This window comes from Ictidomys tridecemlineatus, chromosome 13 (assembly GCF_052094955.1).
Source record: "Ictidomys tridecemlineatus isolate mIctTri1 chromosome 13, mIctTri1.hap1, whole genome shotgun sequence".
Classification (NCBI taxonomy): domain Eukaryota; kingdom Metazoa; phylum Chordata; class Mammalia; order Rodentia; family Sciuridae; genus Ictidomys; species Ictidomys tridecemlineatus.
In genome coordinates, this window is record NC_135489.1 from 56,157,614 (window position 1) to 56,174,627 (window position 17,014).

General features: G+C 37.8%; 1 protein-coding gene across 1 annotated transcript in view; it reads right to left on the minus strand.

The window, feature by feature from the left end:
* LOC144369871 (uncharacterized) overlaps window positions 1–17,014 on the minus strand; it is a 130,719-nt gene that overhangs the window by 19,226 nt on the left and 94,479 nt on the right. Inside the window, exon 4 of the transcript XR_013429701.1 lies at window positions 3,229–3,351. The gene's annotated coding sequence lies outside the window, so the exon portion shown is untranslated. The remainder of the gene's footprint in view (window positions 1–3,228; window positions 3,352–17,014) is intronic.

Genomic DNA, 17,014 nt, shown 5'->3' on the forward strand with positions numbered 1-17,014 from the left:
GGTGTGACCTGAGGAATCATTTCATCTTTACTTTAAACTATTTCTCATAACTAATACAAAAAATATTTTGTTCTAAATATTGCCCACTATTTGCCCATTTTCCCATCTTTTGCCTGCCCATGTCCCGTCATTTTCCCACAGACCACATGCTATTTTCCTTCATATGGCCTGTTGCCTATTGCTGCCTACAAGTCCATTGTCAGGGTATCTGCAGTTTTCGTTACATGCAGCCACTGCCATCTTGGGATACAGACCAGGGCTTCACAATGGGAACATGGGCCAGGGCCTGGAAATCTATTGTTGGGATACCTGCAGTTCTGGCTGCACCCAAAGTCATCCTGTTGGGTATGCTAGAGATTGCCATCAGGCTGCCTCTTTGCATAGTTGCCCCTTTGTGTTAGGGCATCCCTGGTGGTCTCTCTGCAAGTTGGAAAGGCATGGAGATCTTGGGATTACAGCAAAGCAGAGGCTGGGGAATCTGAAGCCCAGATCTTTCACATTGCAGCTGGGTCTTTGTGGGTCAGTCTGGGCCTGGCAAGCCTATGGAAAGCCAGAGACTGGGGAAATTTCCCAGGGGGGGAGCACATGTTGGAGAAACTGGAGAGAACCAGGCTCTCTCCAGCTCAGTGAGTCCTGAAGTGCATGGGGACTACAATGGGTGGGAAGACTGGAAGAGGGTAGGAGGGCATCTTCTATTGGCTCTCTCAGCCCAGCCAAGTTATCTATTACCCACTGGACTGGATCTACCATCAGATTTCATACAAGTGCACCTACTAGTGGAAGAGGGAAGCTAAGAAAATTTTTCAAAGCTAATAGAAATAATTTTTCAATTTTCCATTGAGATTTTCCCCTTTTTTTTTTGCCCTCTCTCACATCTCTACCATCTTTGAAACCAAATATTTTTATGCGTTAATTTATTAAGGAATGGGATGTCTAAATAGTATTTTACATTTTTTTTGTGTATTCTTACATTTTCACCTTTTTTTAAAAAAAAAATCTGTGTATATTCTTTTCTACCCTAAGAGGCTTATAGGACCCCAAATGTACAAAATTACAGCAGACTCACACCAAGGCACATTATAATAAGAATGAATAACATACAGAAAAAGGATAGAATTTTAAAGGCTGTGAGAGAAAAATATCTATATTACATATAGAAGGAAACCAATTTGGATCTCACCTGATTTCTCAACCTAGACTCCTCAACACCAGGAGATCCTGAAATAATATATATCAAGCTCAAGCTCTGAAAAAAAAAATAGATGCCAACCAAGAATTTTATATCCAGCAAAACTAAGCTTCAGATTTGAAGATGAAATAAAAACCTTTTATGATAAACAAAAGTTCAAAGACTTTGCAACTATAAAGCCTGTGTTACAGAGCAGTCTCAGCAAAATATTCCATGAGGATAAAATGAAAAAAAAAATAATAAAAACCAGCAAAGGGAGGAACAAAACTAAAGGAAAAGTCAATCAAAGGAGAAACTGTCAAATTAAAAACCAAAAATAAATCAAAATTACCAGGAATACAAATCATATCTCAATAATAACCCTGAATGTTAATGGTTTAAGCTCATCAATCAAAAAACATAGCTTGGCAGATTGGATTAAAACAAGAATCAGGTGACTTGATGAAAGTGTTCAATGTTAACACTCAAAGACCTCACGATGCAAAGGCCTGATTTAACCACAAGTTATTCTATTAGTCAATAGAAATAAATTAAAACTGAACATTTAAATGCCCCTACTTCATTGTTCCAAGGCACAAAACCCATCTAACATCAAATATCTGCAAAGTTGCTTGCCCATTGTTCTTCTACTCTCCCCTAATTATTGTAGTCTGTTTTAGCATTTATATGGCCACTGCTGGGATTTTAAATCCTTTTTAAATGTAAAGAGTGCATGATTTGGTCTGACAAAGCAGAAAAATTCAAGATTAGAGAACAAGAAAAGATTCTTCTTGGTGTTTTCATCAATGGAGGTCTGTGATCTTGTGATAAAAACAGAATCAGCAGCTGCTAAAGAAGACTCAAATGATTGGGCTTCTTTTTAAAGTTAATTTTTTCCAAATAAGATGTCAATCTAAAGGGGCAAAATAATGAAATCAACTACCTAACATGAAAAATTACAAATCTGGGGACTGGGAGGGTACCTCAATGGTAAGCCCTTCCCTAGCCCATGCAGGCTGTTGGGTTCTCCCAGAGAAAAATAATTACAAATTTTGATCTAGTGAGAAGAGAACAGCCACAGTGCTAAAGAACTCAGTGCTCCTCTTTAAGAAGTTAAAGGAAAGGCAGGCAGGAATGTGGTAGATACTACAGAACAGCATTAAACTCTACCGCATGTTTCAACTACCTTTACATGTAGGTGCATTAATGAAAAGCTTAAATTCATTAAAAGGATTGAAATTGTGTTGTATCTGAAATACAAATCAGAATAACATGTTTTACTGGTTTGATTCCTGAATGTGATATGCCCATCATTCCACCTGAAGAATTAATCTGCAAATATGAACTTTTAAAGGTATGTTCAAGGTCATAGCCTGAAAAAGGGATACAATAAAATGGTCAGGCTGCAGTATGAATAGAGTTTATCAATCACCATCTTCCTACTCTTTTTTCCAAAAAAACAAGTCAAATTCTTGCTGGTGTTCAGTGAAATAAATGTCTTTTATTTCAGCAGAAAATTCACTAAATACCTCCACACTGGGAAAATTATGCACATATCTATGTATTGCCATATATTTTCTGAATGCTTTCAAGACCGCTTGCCATCCTCTGAGATTTCCCAGGTATAAACTGAACCCCTGAGGCTGAGAAATGTTTAGTCACTTCCAAGGTCTCCTACCTGTGACAGAGACTTTGTTATTTGGATTCTCCAAGTAAAATTCCATCCATGAGTCACATTTTCCAGAAAAGACATCCACCCCCTATATCTGCTTTTTGGGAAATGATCAATTGGGTGAGGCCAATTAATCTAGCTAAGGTATACCCAAAGATAAGGGAAATAAACTGTAAGTAAACCATAAGGAGGGAGATATAAAGTCAAAACTCTTGTAATCAGTCCTCTTAATTATACCACCCTTGCTGGCTAATCAGCCATTGATGGCCACACTCAAAGAAAACACCCTCCATCATTCAACACTATCCAGTGAACATTGAAGATGATGATGATTAAGACCCTTGGGCTCCTTTTACTTTAAAAAGGAAACTTAACACTAACAACTAACCTGATGGCTTTCATGGATCAGAAGTTGGTTTGGTCAAGGTGTTCACTTGCCACCAATGGAAGTCATCATCTTCAGCCTGAATATATCCACATGTGCTTTATGGTTCCTCAAAGAGGCAACCACCTAAGATGTCAAAGAATGAAAAGTAATGACCACCAGACCTCTTCAATGAGCTGTGATAATTACACCTACTTGATGCCAAACTGGATCTGATTTGATTTAGCCTTTATTACTTAGGATCTGTGGATTTCACCATTATCATAAATTTGCTAAGTATGGCTGAGTATTAACCATGCCTTGCCCATACCACTATATCATGTTGCTCTCCAAAAGAATCTAATATCCATAGAAGACAACTGAAAGGAAGATCTAAGAAATTTTAAAATTCACATTTTTCAGATACATAGGAATTTTAAAAATTAATTGTACATGTAAAACTTTAATAAAACTTCCCTAAGCATTCAATATGTTTTCAATTTTTAAAAATTATATCATTTGTCCAAAAAACCAGAGAAATATTTTCACCACAACATTGGCACAATGGTAGAAGACAAGATGCAATACAAATTATGGATAAAATACAAAATATTCTTCAAAGGATCATTCTAAAATCTAACACAGGAACCTCTTTCATTTTAATATTTCAGAGATTTGGAGGGTCTCAAAATTAAAAGAGATTATAAACTTACTTTATAGTCCATATAAGTTTTAAAGGCAAAAAGAATTTCAAGATTAAACATATGTTAAATATTTGCTTAATTTTGCTATTAGGAATGAAGCTATTTAAATAAGGAAACAAAAACAACAGAAAATGCAGTGTATGCAGAGCAGTTCATCTGTTTCAGCATCAAAAGCATTCAGCACATTGATGATTGTAGATTTCACCCCACATCCTCTTAAATGTCTGTTACTCTGAATTATTATACCATCAGATCTTTATCCACATGTTTTCTGGGTAACACACGTAATTATATCAACCATATTAATGACTCTGAAAATTCTAATCATTATAAAATGGATAATTAATATTATTATGAAACCCATTACTTAACAATAATTAATATACTAATTACATGAATTCAAAAATATTAATTATAAGTGTTTGCCAATGAGAATTAAGATCTGAGTCAAGAAAACACAAATTTAAGAATATTATTACATTATGTATGTAATGTATTCCTGATCTCAAGAAGATAAATTAAAAAGAAAACAGGTGTTGGGGATCACCAGATCTAACTTCCATACAAATGCTCAAGTCAAATCTCCTGAACATTCAGACAGTCTTTGAAGAGGTGAGACACTCAGAATTTTGTAACATATACTTATCACACAGAAAATTCCCCTTAAGGGCTGGGGACATAGCTCAGTTTGTAGAGTGCTTGCCTCTCATGCACAAGGACCTGGGTTCTGCCCCAGCAAAACAACAACAATAATAACAACAACAACAATCCCCTTAAAAAGACCCAAAATTGCTTCTTGAGATGGAAACCCATTTATCTTAGCTCCACCCATGAAGAAATGGTAAAAATCTCAGTTCTTGCATGGGAAATTCAATCATCTGAAAAGAGTTGTCATGTTCTAAGTCTTTACGTCTCCAAACAAAACATGCTTTGCTCCCCTAAAATTCCTCCTACTAGATGGGTTTCAGACTAGTCAGTAGCATGACAGCTGCTTTTTGAATACTGGTCCAAAAGACCAGAATTCAACCAGCTCATTCCCTTGACCTCTGCTCTTTCAACAGTCTGTGCAAGGTGCTGGTCCTTTCTGAATTGCTGGGAGCCTTCATAATCATCCATCCTTTCCATACCTCTGCCACTGAGTTGTTTTTCCTTTTATGTAATGAGGTGATATTTCTGAATTCAAACACAGGACTATCATTGCATCACTGTCATCTGTGGAGAGCTTTCAACATACTGCCCTGTTGCTCAGGTACTAGTCATCCTACCTAAATTTACATTACAGTTTGAGCATGCCTAACCAGAAAATCCAAAATCTACCAAAATCTGAAAATTTTTGAGTAGCAATATGATACCACAAGTGGAAAATTTCACACTTGACTTCATGTGATGATGGGTCACATTCAAAAAGTAGGTACACTAAAAATATTGCATAAAATTACTTTCAGGGTATGTATATAAAGTGTATGTAAAACATAAATGAACTCTGTGTTCAGACTTGGGTCCCATCCCCATAGCGTCTTACTATATGTATGTGAATACTTCAAATTTTAAAAAAATCCAAAATCTAAAGCATTTTTTGTCCCAAGCACTTCTGAAAAGGATACTCAGTCTGTATCTGAAAGTAAAGTAAGCATGCTCTCAGTGTTTGCTTCTGATATGCTATTAAATGTTACATAGGGCAGAGTCCAGGAACTTTGAATTGTTTTAAATAGTCTCTACCAGTTTTCTAGTCTTTTCTTAGTCCTTAGTTCCAGGTATGAGGCTGAAATCCATTCACTGACTTTAGTAACATCTCTAACACTTTTAGTTTCAACTAAACTTTCTTGTGGAAACGGAAAATTCATTATAAAAGATAGAGAATTAAACTCAACCATCAATCATTTGTATTTCCCTCTTACTAGGTTTTAATAAGTTTAAATGCAAAATGGATTCATTGAATGCCTAGTGCTAACAATTTTCCAATTTGGGTTAAGAAATGTTAGAAGATTACACAAATCCTTATGGTATTTCCCCCTACCTTAGTTGCAATCCCTAATTTTGATATAGAGAATAGCTTCAGTACTGAAGGGATAACCCCAACTGGAGCGGCATGAATAATAGTCCACAAGAATGAAATAATCATAAATTTTTATATAAAAGAGACCTCAGTGGAAACAGCACAATTGTGAAAGTTCTATTGTGCAATCTTAAAACAGAAATAATGATAAATATCCATTGAACAGCAAAGAATGGTTAAAAATCTGGTTTACAAGTCAGTTGTTGGCACTGAAGATGGACCCAAATACCAAGGGTAGCACATGTGGCTGAGAGCAAACCCAGAAGACCAATACAAAGCCTGTGAGGGGATACAAAGCTGTTTTTATCACTTGAAAGGAAATATAAAAGTATATTATGGTTCTTTCTAGGCCCATGTCTGATTACTGAGCCCCTTGAAAATAGAATCAACCATAGAATTTCCAATAGCCCTAGAATACATATACCCCCATGCACAACAACCTTTATTGGTGGAACTATGAAGATAGCAAAGGTGATTTTTTTGAGCTAAAATAATATTAAAGGAAGTGTCAAAAGAATTGAAACAACCAATTAAAGAGAGAACAAAGTTAATGTTTTGGTTTTGATTTTCATGGAAATTGGTGTAATAGCATAGTGTACACTTTCTGGAGTCAAACCCCCAGATATCTTCTCATGAAAACTGCAGGCTGTAAGAACAGTTATCTGAAAGGCCATGAACAGGGTAGGAATTCTGCTCAAAAGCAATACTGATTCAAACTGTATTATTATTGCCTCGGTATTCCCTAGACCTGTTACCTGCTAAGCACCGAGTGAACACTTCTTAAAAGAAGAGGCAATGAATTCCCCCAAATTCTATGTAGGATCTGGCTGCAATAATTTTTGCCTGAAAATTTTTAAAGGAAGTGTAATATAACATCCACCTAAATAATGAAAACAATCTTTATATAGCCCCCCAAAATACCTCACCTGAATCTTCTGGGTATCCCAAGGTAAAAGAGTTGCAAAAGGTGACTAATCACTGAGTATGTTTACTTTTTATTTTGTTTGAAACTATAAGCCAGTAAAATGTTAATGAAGTTTCCACAAATTATGGCTTTCAAACTTTTTTTTGTCCTGGCAATAATTAGGTAGCAAGGTGAGTTGCCTATAAGGGTCACTTTTAATTTATTAAAATAAAATATTTTATTAAAATGAAATGACAATATTTTATTGTCATTTGCATCCTAAAAGGAATTTGCCTTTCTTCTTTCTTTGGAGGACCATAAATGACTACAACAATAGTATGAAATCTTTACGATATAAGATGTGAAGAACTGGCCTGCTTTTACCCAAAATGGAATCCTCCAAGATCTTTCACATCATCATTCTATATCCTACTGAAACTCCAGGCCTGGGAAAAGACAAAGGAAGACAAATTGACAAAGATTAGGGCCAACCATTGAAAGATGTTTTAAAACGTGTTTTTGATTGTGAGCCAGTCATGCCACCCTGACCCAGCCCTCCTACGTGCACTCTTCACTAACCCAATGTATCTCGACTGAGAGTGTGAATATTTTGTACTGTGTTCCACCTGGTTTTGCAAAAGGGAGCTCTAGATTCACTAAACTGACTTCAGGGTTTCTTCAAAAGTTGCTTCTTGCATTATCTAACATTTGGGAGTGAGAGATACTACTTAAGAATGTTTATTTAGCTCAAAGTTATTAATCAGCCCTCAATATATGAGTACACAACTAAGATACTCAGAGAAAAACTCCTGATCTACAAAGTTCTCTGGTACTGACAGCTACTATTGCCTCCATATGGACCTAATGTCATCTACAGGATGTATCCAGGCCTTTTATCTAAATGCTATCTAAGGGATAATATGATTATTATTTATTTTTCACAACCAGTAGAAGACTCCTGTCTCAAGATGTCTGATTCAAAGAACTCACTGCATCACAAAACCATGCAAAAATTTATATATATCATCTCATTGAATTTTCTTAAAGATCTATGTGTGTACCAGTTATCAGCATATATTATACCTCTCAGGTCTATATACACTTTTCATCACTCACTCTGCAAAAATGTGCCCGGGCCCTTTATCTAAATCACCTGTCCTAATGGGCAAGAAGCTAAGATTATCAGTAGAGGGTGTGGGAGAGACTCTGCACGAAGGAGGGATGGCCTCACTCAACTCCCTGGCAGGATCCTCAGCACACCATGCAGGAGCCTTCTCAGAGACTGACTCTTCCAGCAACTGCAACCTGCCCTGCACCTCTCCTGAGGTTTTGGAATGCATCCCATTCACAGTTTTCTCTGCCCCCTGCCTTCCCTCCAGAAGGCACATTCCTTCCAAGCTTTGCAGATATAGCCTTGTAGTGACTACTCTGCCATCCAGAAGGCTACATCCTGTCCTGGGTCTCCTGCTTGGCTCTATGTTTGCCAAGATGTCCAGACAGAGACTGTCCTATATATCTACTATTCCTTTACTTTTCAGAGCACTCATCTGTCTGTACTACCCAATCTCTCCTATTCCAGTCCCTCATTATAGTTCATTATCTATCTATCTATCTATCTATCTATCTATCTATCTATCTATCTATCTATTTTTATGGTGATGGTGGTACTTGGGATTGAACTCATGGGTACCTTACCACTGAGCTACATTCCCAGTCCTTTATATTTAGTGACACAGGGTCTCATTAAGTTGATTAGGCTGGTCTCAAACTTGTGATCCTTCTGCTTCGGCCTCTCAAGTTCAACCAAGGTCTGCATGTGAAGTCCATACTTTTTCCAGTCTATTATTCACCTACATCCATGAAATAAGTAAACAACACACTGTTAAATGAAATGCATTGTAAATAAGCTCCTGAAAGTGCTGCTTCTAAGATGCAGTGGAGGACAAACAAAAGTAAATTTCATAAAGTTGTAAGATAAACACACATTTTGAATTGTTCTTTTATAGGTTAAAGTGACTTATATACCCTAGGCAATCATTCCCATTGTAATTATAGTCCATTTAAAGTTATTTTGTAAAAAGACTATAAGACTCTTTGAGAAGTTTTCTGGAACTTTTTTTCATTTGTTCTAAATACAGAATGACCCTACTTAAGGCAGCTTTTATCAAGCACAAACTATTAAATGGCTCTCTTCATAGAGAACACAGATCAAAAAATAGTGCTAAAGTACCCCCCCCCGAAAGAATGACTACTCTATATTTATTTATAAATTGTATACCTGTAGTACTCTGCATACACTGATTATGACAAGTGTGCTTGTAATTGACTTTTTAAAGAATTACTACAAAATATACATAGGAGATTCAGATATTTTCTTTCATTCACCAATGGATTTTATTATATTCCTCAAAAGGGGCAAGAAGTAGAAAGTCTTTTAGAGGTTGGTGCTTGAGCTAATTTAATAACTTAAGTCATAAATATCTCTCAGGTAAATAAGGAAAACAAAATAGCAGAGCTGGATCAAAGTGTTGCTCTAATTTCCTGCTAAGAAAGCCCTAATCTGTCATTTTTCTAAGTGGATTATTCAATATCCTACATGGAAAATGGTCCCAGGTACTTGTCAGAAGTACCCAGGAAATTAACGAAAAACAGAATTTCATTTAATACACTCCTGCCAGTTTAATATGATTTACAAATCCATCACTTGATGATTTATTAGCATAAATCATTATTTGGAACAGCTGATAAAGTCCTGAATTCACCAATGGGCGGTACAATCAAGTCAATTATTTATGTCCAAAATTTAAAACAGCCAGCCAATTGTGTGTGTTTCTTAGGTGCTGATTAACCTAAGCTCACCTAAATAAAAAGCTTCAATGACTCAATAAACTTTTTTTTTTACTCATTTACAATCACTGAGTAGAATCAACATATAAGGAAAAATAAATATAATTTCATATAACTTCTTGGCAAAACATTCATTCCAATTTGCTATCATTAGGAGAATTACTCATCTAACATCAGGTAACTTGTACAGCTGACCTGTACTGAAGGGAATCAGGGACCTGGGGTACATTAAGTTCTGGATATACTAGTTATATGTGTCTTGCTCCCTGAATAAAAAGGAGATGAGCAGTCCTCACAGTGGAGGTGCACTTTACCTAGATGATTTCAGTGAAGAAAAGGGAGGAGTGTGAGATAGAGAAAAGTCATTGCATTTAGTCCAGGAGTACAATAATCAAATGATCCAAAGAGCTGGAACTGAAAAATGAGAAAGAAGAAGAGCGCTCCCTCCACCTCATCCAGTTGGTCTCCGTTCCTTCATGCTTTTCTTAGCATGGCATCCTGTTGGGGTCAGTGTAATTCTCAGTGTTAAATTTTGAATGTTTTACTAAAACATGGGTCCAAACTCTAAATCACCTAATTCTGTGTTCAAACAGGAAAATATATTCCAATGCCAAAGGGACCTTAGGGTGGCCCTGTTGAAATTACTGAGAAACAGTATGCTAATCATCAATGCAGAATTTCCCTAATGGGTTTTCAGAGATAATTTTGACCATGGGAAAATCTCTGAGGATTTATGCTCTACAGAATATATGGGTCCTTCATAACATCTATCACTTATTGCCTGGGAAAGTGGGAAGGTTGGACTTGGCGATTTCTGTGAAAGTGTAGTCATTGATAGAAGATGATAAGCATCAAAGAAAGTCACAGCTAAGTTCCTGTTTCATAAGGTATGAAACAGGAAGAAAGAGTAATAGTCGTGTCTTTATCCACACTGCATTGGTTGGGTAACCTAACTCTCTGCCCAACATCTTATGCCCTTCATTGTGTCTCCTATCAGTTTCCCATCCTCCCCCACAATTTGAGTTTCAGCTCAGCTATCCACTTGATTTGAACCATTCCCTCATATCTGCCCCCTCTAGTAATCCCACACATTTCCTGCAAGCTGAATTTTATAAATACATAGCTTTAAGTACTCTACTTAAATCTATTCATCAGTTTCTTACTTCCAATGGGATAAGACTCAAATTTTATCATGTGACATATGTTTTTTTTTTCTGATTTGACCCCTTCTACCTTTTCTATTCTTCCTACTGTTTCCACTTAATTTTACACTCTAGTAATTCCCATCTATCTCTTCATCTCCAATGACCGTGCTGCCATATGCTTATGCAGTTCCTGCACCTACTCAGGTTTTCCCCACCCTGAGCCCAGAGTTTACCTTGAAAACTCTCAAGTACTAATCAAATCCCAGCTCATAGGCCACCTCACATAGGAACCTGATATCTTTTAACAGATAAAATCAATTCTCCTTCTGTGGACCACCACTGCAAAATATATAAGTCTTCTTGATGTTCTTAGAATAGTACTGTGTGGGGTATATTAAGTCCTTAAGACATTTTGTCTTCTCTACTGCATTGTGAGCTCCACAGATCAGCACAGGTTTTTTTGTTCATCTCCATATCCCTATCCCCAATCCTAGAAAAATACTTGCAAATCATTAAATACCTGCTGGACTAAACAAAATTGTGTGAAGTTTTTTTGTAATACAGGTAAGGACAAACACTGCTTACTGATCTCTTTGTTAGAAACACTGAAGAAAAAAGCATCTAATTTGACAAATTATTCTATTTAACAAATACTCAGGTTGCACCAATGGAAGAAGAAATCTTGATTCTATTGTTCAGTCTCTTCTTTGATTTGATTATGGCATCCCTCTCCCTCTCTCAGCCCCAAGGCTCCTAAGGATTTGGTGCCAGGCATTAGGTCAGGCACTGGGGATGAAAGGGGAGTGGACTAGAGAGACAGAGGATGTAAAAGAAGTCCTTGTCCTCAAGGAAGTTAACTCTGGGAACACATGGAGTTAAAAGGAGGGGATTCAAACTACTATAGGAGCCAAGGGAAAGAACAAAAACTCATTCTGAAGGTCTCCTTTTCCTAAATAAGATAAAAAGATAAACAGAAAACCAGAGTTAGCAACTAGATATAAGAATTCTCCTAGATACCCATGGCCTGCTATTCTAAGAATGAGGCTGCCATTTGACAGACCTCAGCATAAGTCAACGAAAACACAGAGATTTTATGTGTATCATACTGGAGCCCTGGTTTAATGCCTCAGTCAGTTGTGTTTGGTTATAGGTTTTAAACATAAAAAAAATGTTAATGATTACATACTATGCATCTTTCAAGGTTATGAAACATAAAAGCAGTTAATGCTTACCCAATATCAAATGTCTCCACTCACCATAAAGAAAGAACACTTTAAAGAAAAATAATTTGTTATATAATTTTTAAAATTAGGAAGCTGATTCCATGCAAAATTCTCCAAGCTTAGAGAAATACTCACAAGGCATAAAAATTGTCATGAATCAGCTTTCCTAGCAGTTATTTCGCTAGCTGACCAAACAGTTGCTAAAATATAGGAAACTAAGGACATTAACCCTTCTCAAGATCAATGTAGCTGGAGTGTATTTCTTGTTCTAATTGAGTGGTTATTTGATATTCTGTTTACCTTTTAGTGGACATTTTACCACTGACTAAAGACAGCAAGCCATCTGAGAAAATGGCCCTGGACCAGGAAGGAGGAGTCTGGGCCCCAGACCTGCCCATGCCTGCATGTGGCTTCAAGTAGGCAACCAGGCACCAGGGAGGAAATGTGATGGAAAGAATAGAACCTGTCACCAGAAAGGATCAAAGTAAGTCCCAACCCCGTTTACTTAAAAGCTTTCCTCATCTTTTCATCTATAGAATGAACTACCTTCAAGAATAAGGATTAAGGGCTGGGGTTGTAGCTCAGTGGTAGAGTGCTTGCCTAGCACATGTGAGGCCCTAGGTTCAATCCTCCAGCATCACATAACAATAAATAAATGAATAAAAGTTATTGTGTCCATCTACAACTAAAAAATATTTAGAAACAAACAATAAGGATTGAATGATTTTACATATATGCAAGTGTTTATGTATACATATATTTTATACTGTACCTACCTACCTACCAATCCACTTACCTACCTAGCTAGTAAAGGTTTTCTTTTCTTTACAGTCCAGTGCCCTGTCTATGAAATAGCATGGATGTATTATATCATTGTTTTTCCAAAATGTGATTGTCAGAACCCTCTGACTACTTTTGGAATATCTGTCCACTGCAAGCCCTTCAAAAACCCTACTTCTATAGATATATTCAACTTTCATTTACCTTTCTTTAAGTCAGAGTGTTGCTATGTTGCCCAGGTTGGCCTCAAACTCCTGGGCTTAAGTGATCCTTCTGTCTCAGATTCCTGAGTAGCTGGGACTACAACATCCTCACTGAGCCTGGCAGAAGATTCCATTGGCTACAAAACAACTGGGCTACAAAAAAGTTAGTATTTGTCAATATCTGACAACTTCATGTCTAGATTATCTCAAAATTCTATCCTAAGACCTCACAGTCATTTCTTTCTCTCTTCTCTTATTGATTCTTTATTAATAATACAATGGAGGTTAAAATGTGTTGTTGTGTATTAAGTATACTTCTGGGGGAATGATTATGATATAAAAACAAAATGAATAAAGTTAATAAATAATATAAGCAAAAAAGATGGCTGAGCTCAATGTTCAACCATGAAGACAGTGATTAGGAGGAGACAGAAGGCATTCCACTGACAGAAACATTAGCCAAGGACCGGCCAGCCTCCTGATCTATGAAAAAGCAAAGATTACAAGGTCACAGGACAAAGTATCCAGTACTTTCAATCCTGTGTGGTCTGGGACCTAGTTGGGGTGACTGTTCCAATCTGAAATGATGAAATCACATATGCTGAAAGGATCACTTAACACAGGAGGGTGTGGTGGCACACCTGTGTAATCCCTCAGGAGGCTGAGATAGGAGGATCACAAGTTCAAGGCCAGCCTCAGCAACTTTGTAAGGCCCTGTACAACCTATTGAGGCTCTTTTCTTAAAAATAAAAAAGGCTGGAAATACAGCTCAGTGGTAAAGCACCTCTTGGTTCAATCCCCATTACAAAGATAGATAGATAGAGAGGGAGAGAGAGAGATAGATAGATAGAGAGAGAGAGAGAGAGAGAGAGAGAGAGAGAGAGAGAGAGAAACCAAACCCACCTAATATGACTTCAACAGCATTCTTCTTAGCTTAGTACTAACATCTAAAGTTATTTGAGGGGACTGGGGTATGACTCAGCTGTAGAGCACTTGGTTAGCAAAAACAACAACAAATACCATTCAGTCTACAGCACAGAGGCTAAATACCTAAAACTCAAAGGCTGCATATAAATGGATTCATACTGTCAGTCCTCTAACTATATCCACTCCAGAAAGTATTTATTTAGGGCTATAGTGCACAGGTCCACACAAACAACCCACAAGTATAAATAACTAGATGTTAAGTATTTTGTACTTTTGACAAAAGCTACTTAAGTTCATTTGACATATGAAAGCTGGGTGGGGAATAGGTCCCACCCCCACAAAAAAAAAGAGAGGCAGGGGAAGAGGGAAGTAGAGGAAGAGGAAGAAAAACTTATTCAGTGTCTTCATAATAAGCTTGTTGGAAAGAGACCCACTGGGTCTGAGTCCTATATGCTTCCAGAAATGATTCACTGGGATATAATTAACATATAGCCTGGTGTGTGGTGAGTTCCATTTATCATGAAACTTCCTTTGTTTTCATATAGCTGACCTATGAGAAGCTGTAGTCCCTGGGATAAGTGACTCACAGGGCCACTACACCATTAGTTTAACAGTCTGAGTTTAGTTTTTGTTGCTGTTGCTGCACTGCTAGGGATTGAACCCAGGGCCTTGTGCATGGTGGGTAAGCACTCTACCCCTGAGCTACTTCTCAGCCAGTCGCAATATAATTTTATAGTTGATTATACATGGCCTGGATCTTTCTTTCTTATGAAATGCTCCTTAAGCTTGTGTTTGGCCTTGGCCACATTGGATTTTCATCTTTAACGGTATCTAACCTAGTGCAGGCACATTGTATATACAGATCTCTGTAGATCAATATAATATTGATCAGTCTTATAGAACAGTGACCTTTCATGGGGCCATAAATTTGTCTAGAGGAAGCTTCATAGACCAGCTCAAGCTCTGAAATGTTCAAACCAATAATGAAATGTAGTACTTTGGAAGCCACAATTCCCAGCTGGTGTAACCAGCAGAGAACTCCATCACAGCTACTGCTGGGAGACACATGTTCCACCACAGAGTCCCTTTGCTAGAGGCACTGCATCCCATTATAGGAGTGAATCTTCCACTATCAACAGCACACTCATTTTACCCTGGGTTCAGGAGAAATGAGGGAACATGTACCACTTTTCAGCGGTACCCTTAACTGATATAAAATTCATGGGTTAGGAGTAAAAACTAAGTTGCATCCATCACAGCTTCTTCCCACATGCTCTATAGATTTCACAGAGATGTTTATCACAGAATTGCAGAGATGACCTTAACCACAGGAGAGAAAAATGTGGCTCCATTACTAATAATTCTCAATAAATACCTTCATTCTACTTTGCTTCTAGATATTGCTAACTTCAGAATTTAAAAAAAAAATAAAACCCAGAGGGAAATCAGAAAATTTAATTAGGTCAGAAAACAAAATGTGGACTTGAGTTGTTTCTTGAGGAGGAAAAAAATCTATTATAAATAAACTGTTAAATCAGTAAATCCACTAAACAGTATAAACTCTAAACAGTGAAATATTAACCCAAACATAATCCTGATGTACAAATTGAGTGGTAAGCCCTTGCCTCCCTCATGTGTTTACAGGAGAGTCCCTGAAAATACCTTTCCTATTCTCACCATGTTTCCTTAAAGATTAGTGACCTCAGTAGTCCTGCCATGGTCTTGCTCTCATTCTGTGTTGCATGCTTTTCTCTGAGCTCAGTGATTCTGAGACTTTGGGGAGCTAATGGACCTCCTGGAGAAACTAAAATGAACTGGCCATGATCTGTCTCCCCAGCACAGATGTGTATCTATGCAAACCTTACAATTCCTCGGTTTACAACATTCTCAGGGACAACGTGGCATTTACTCAAAGGGAAGTTCACTGGCCACCTGCATCAGAATTGCTGGGACCATTTATTACTACACAGATATTGAGCCCCAGTATAGATTTAGAGAACCAAAATTACTGGGAGTGGGGCTGAGGTTCTGAATTTAGGATACTTCCCCAGTGATGCTGCAGCTGGCTGAAGGGAGGATGATCCTCTGCTGTGGCTGTTTTCCTATTCTCTCCAGCCATCATCTGGTACCCAGATTAGTGCCCAGTACCCTCTCCACTCTCTGAGGAGCCCTAACTCTGCCATCTCTGCATGACTGGTGGGCATCTCCACTGGTATACTGTACAGCCCACCAACTCTCCTCACACCCACACCCTGCACATGCAACCCCACTCCATGCACATCAGGATCTTGGACTCTCCTGTTCATTTACCTGGAGGCACTTCCCAGAAAACTGAGACCACTGCCATAGAAGGTACTAACTCTCTCTCTCTTCCCAGGTCATTAGCTCTTCACTGAATTCCCACAATTCTCATATAGAGGAGACTGTCCTTCTCACCATTGTTTACAGCATTTGGCTTCCCAACAAGGCTCACAATAGAAGCAGCACCTGCTACTGGGTGCATAGGTTTCAAACCTTACCTGTCTGTACTGAGACTGAAGGATATTTACACGGGAACATCCCAAATGCCAAAGCTCAAAGGGACCTTAGGTACTGCCCAAAGTGTTAAACAAATATGGAAAATAAGGCCTGGGCATTTACCTGACTTATCAAAGCAAGAGATTCAATATCCAGTCTCTCGTGATGCATACCAGGGCATTGTTAATGTGGGAAGAGATACTGAAGCCCAGGATCCTGACCCTCAACTTTAGTTAGGAATACAGGACAGATACATGACCAAATAGAATTCAACACTGACAAGAACATGCTGAGGCTATTTCAAATGAGGAGAGAGTAGGGAGAATGCACAGGCGATTAGGTATTTAAGGTGTGTCTGGCAAGCGAGGTCGACTTTTGAGGCACAGATATAACATTCTAGAAAGCACAGAGTGTTGTGAGAAGCCACTATGCTGGCATGAAATAAATGTTTATCTCAGCACAAATAATATCAAAGAGTGGCTGTAGATGAGACTACAGGTAGCT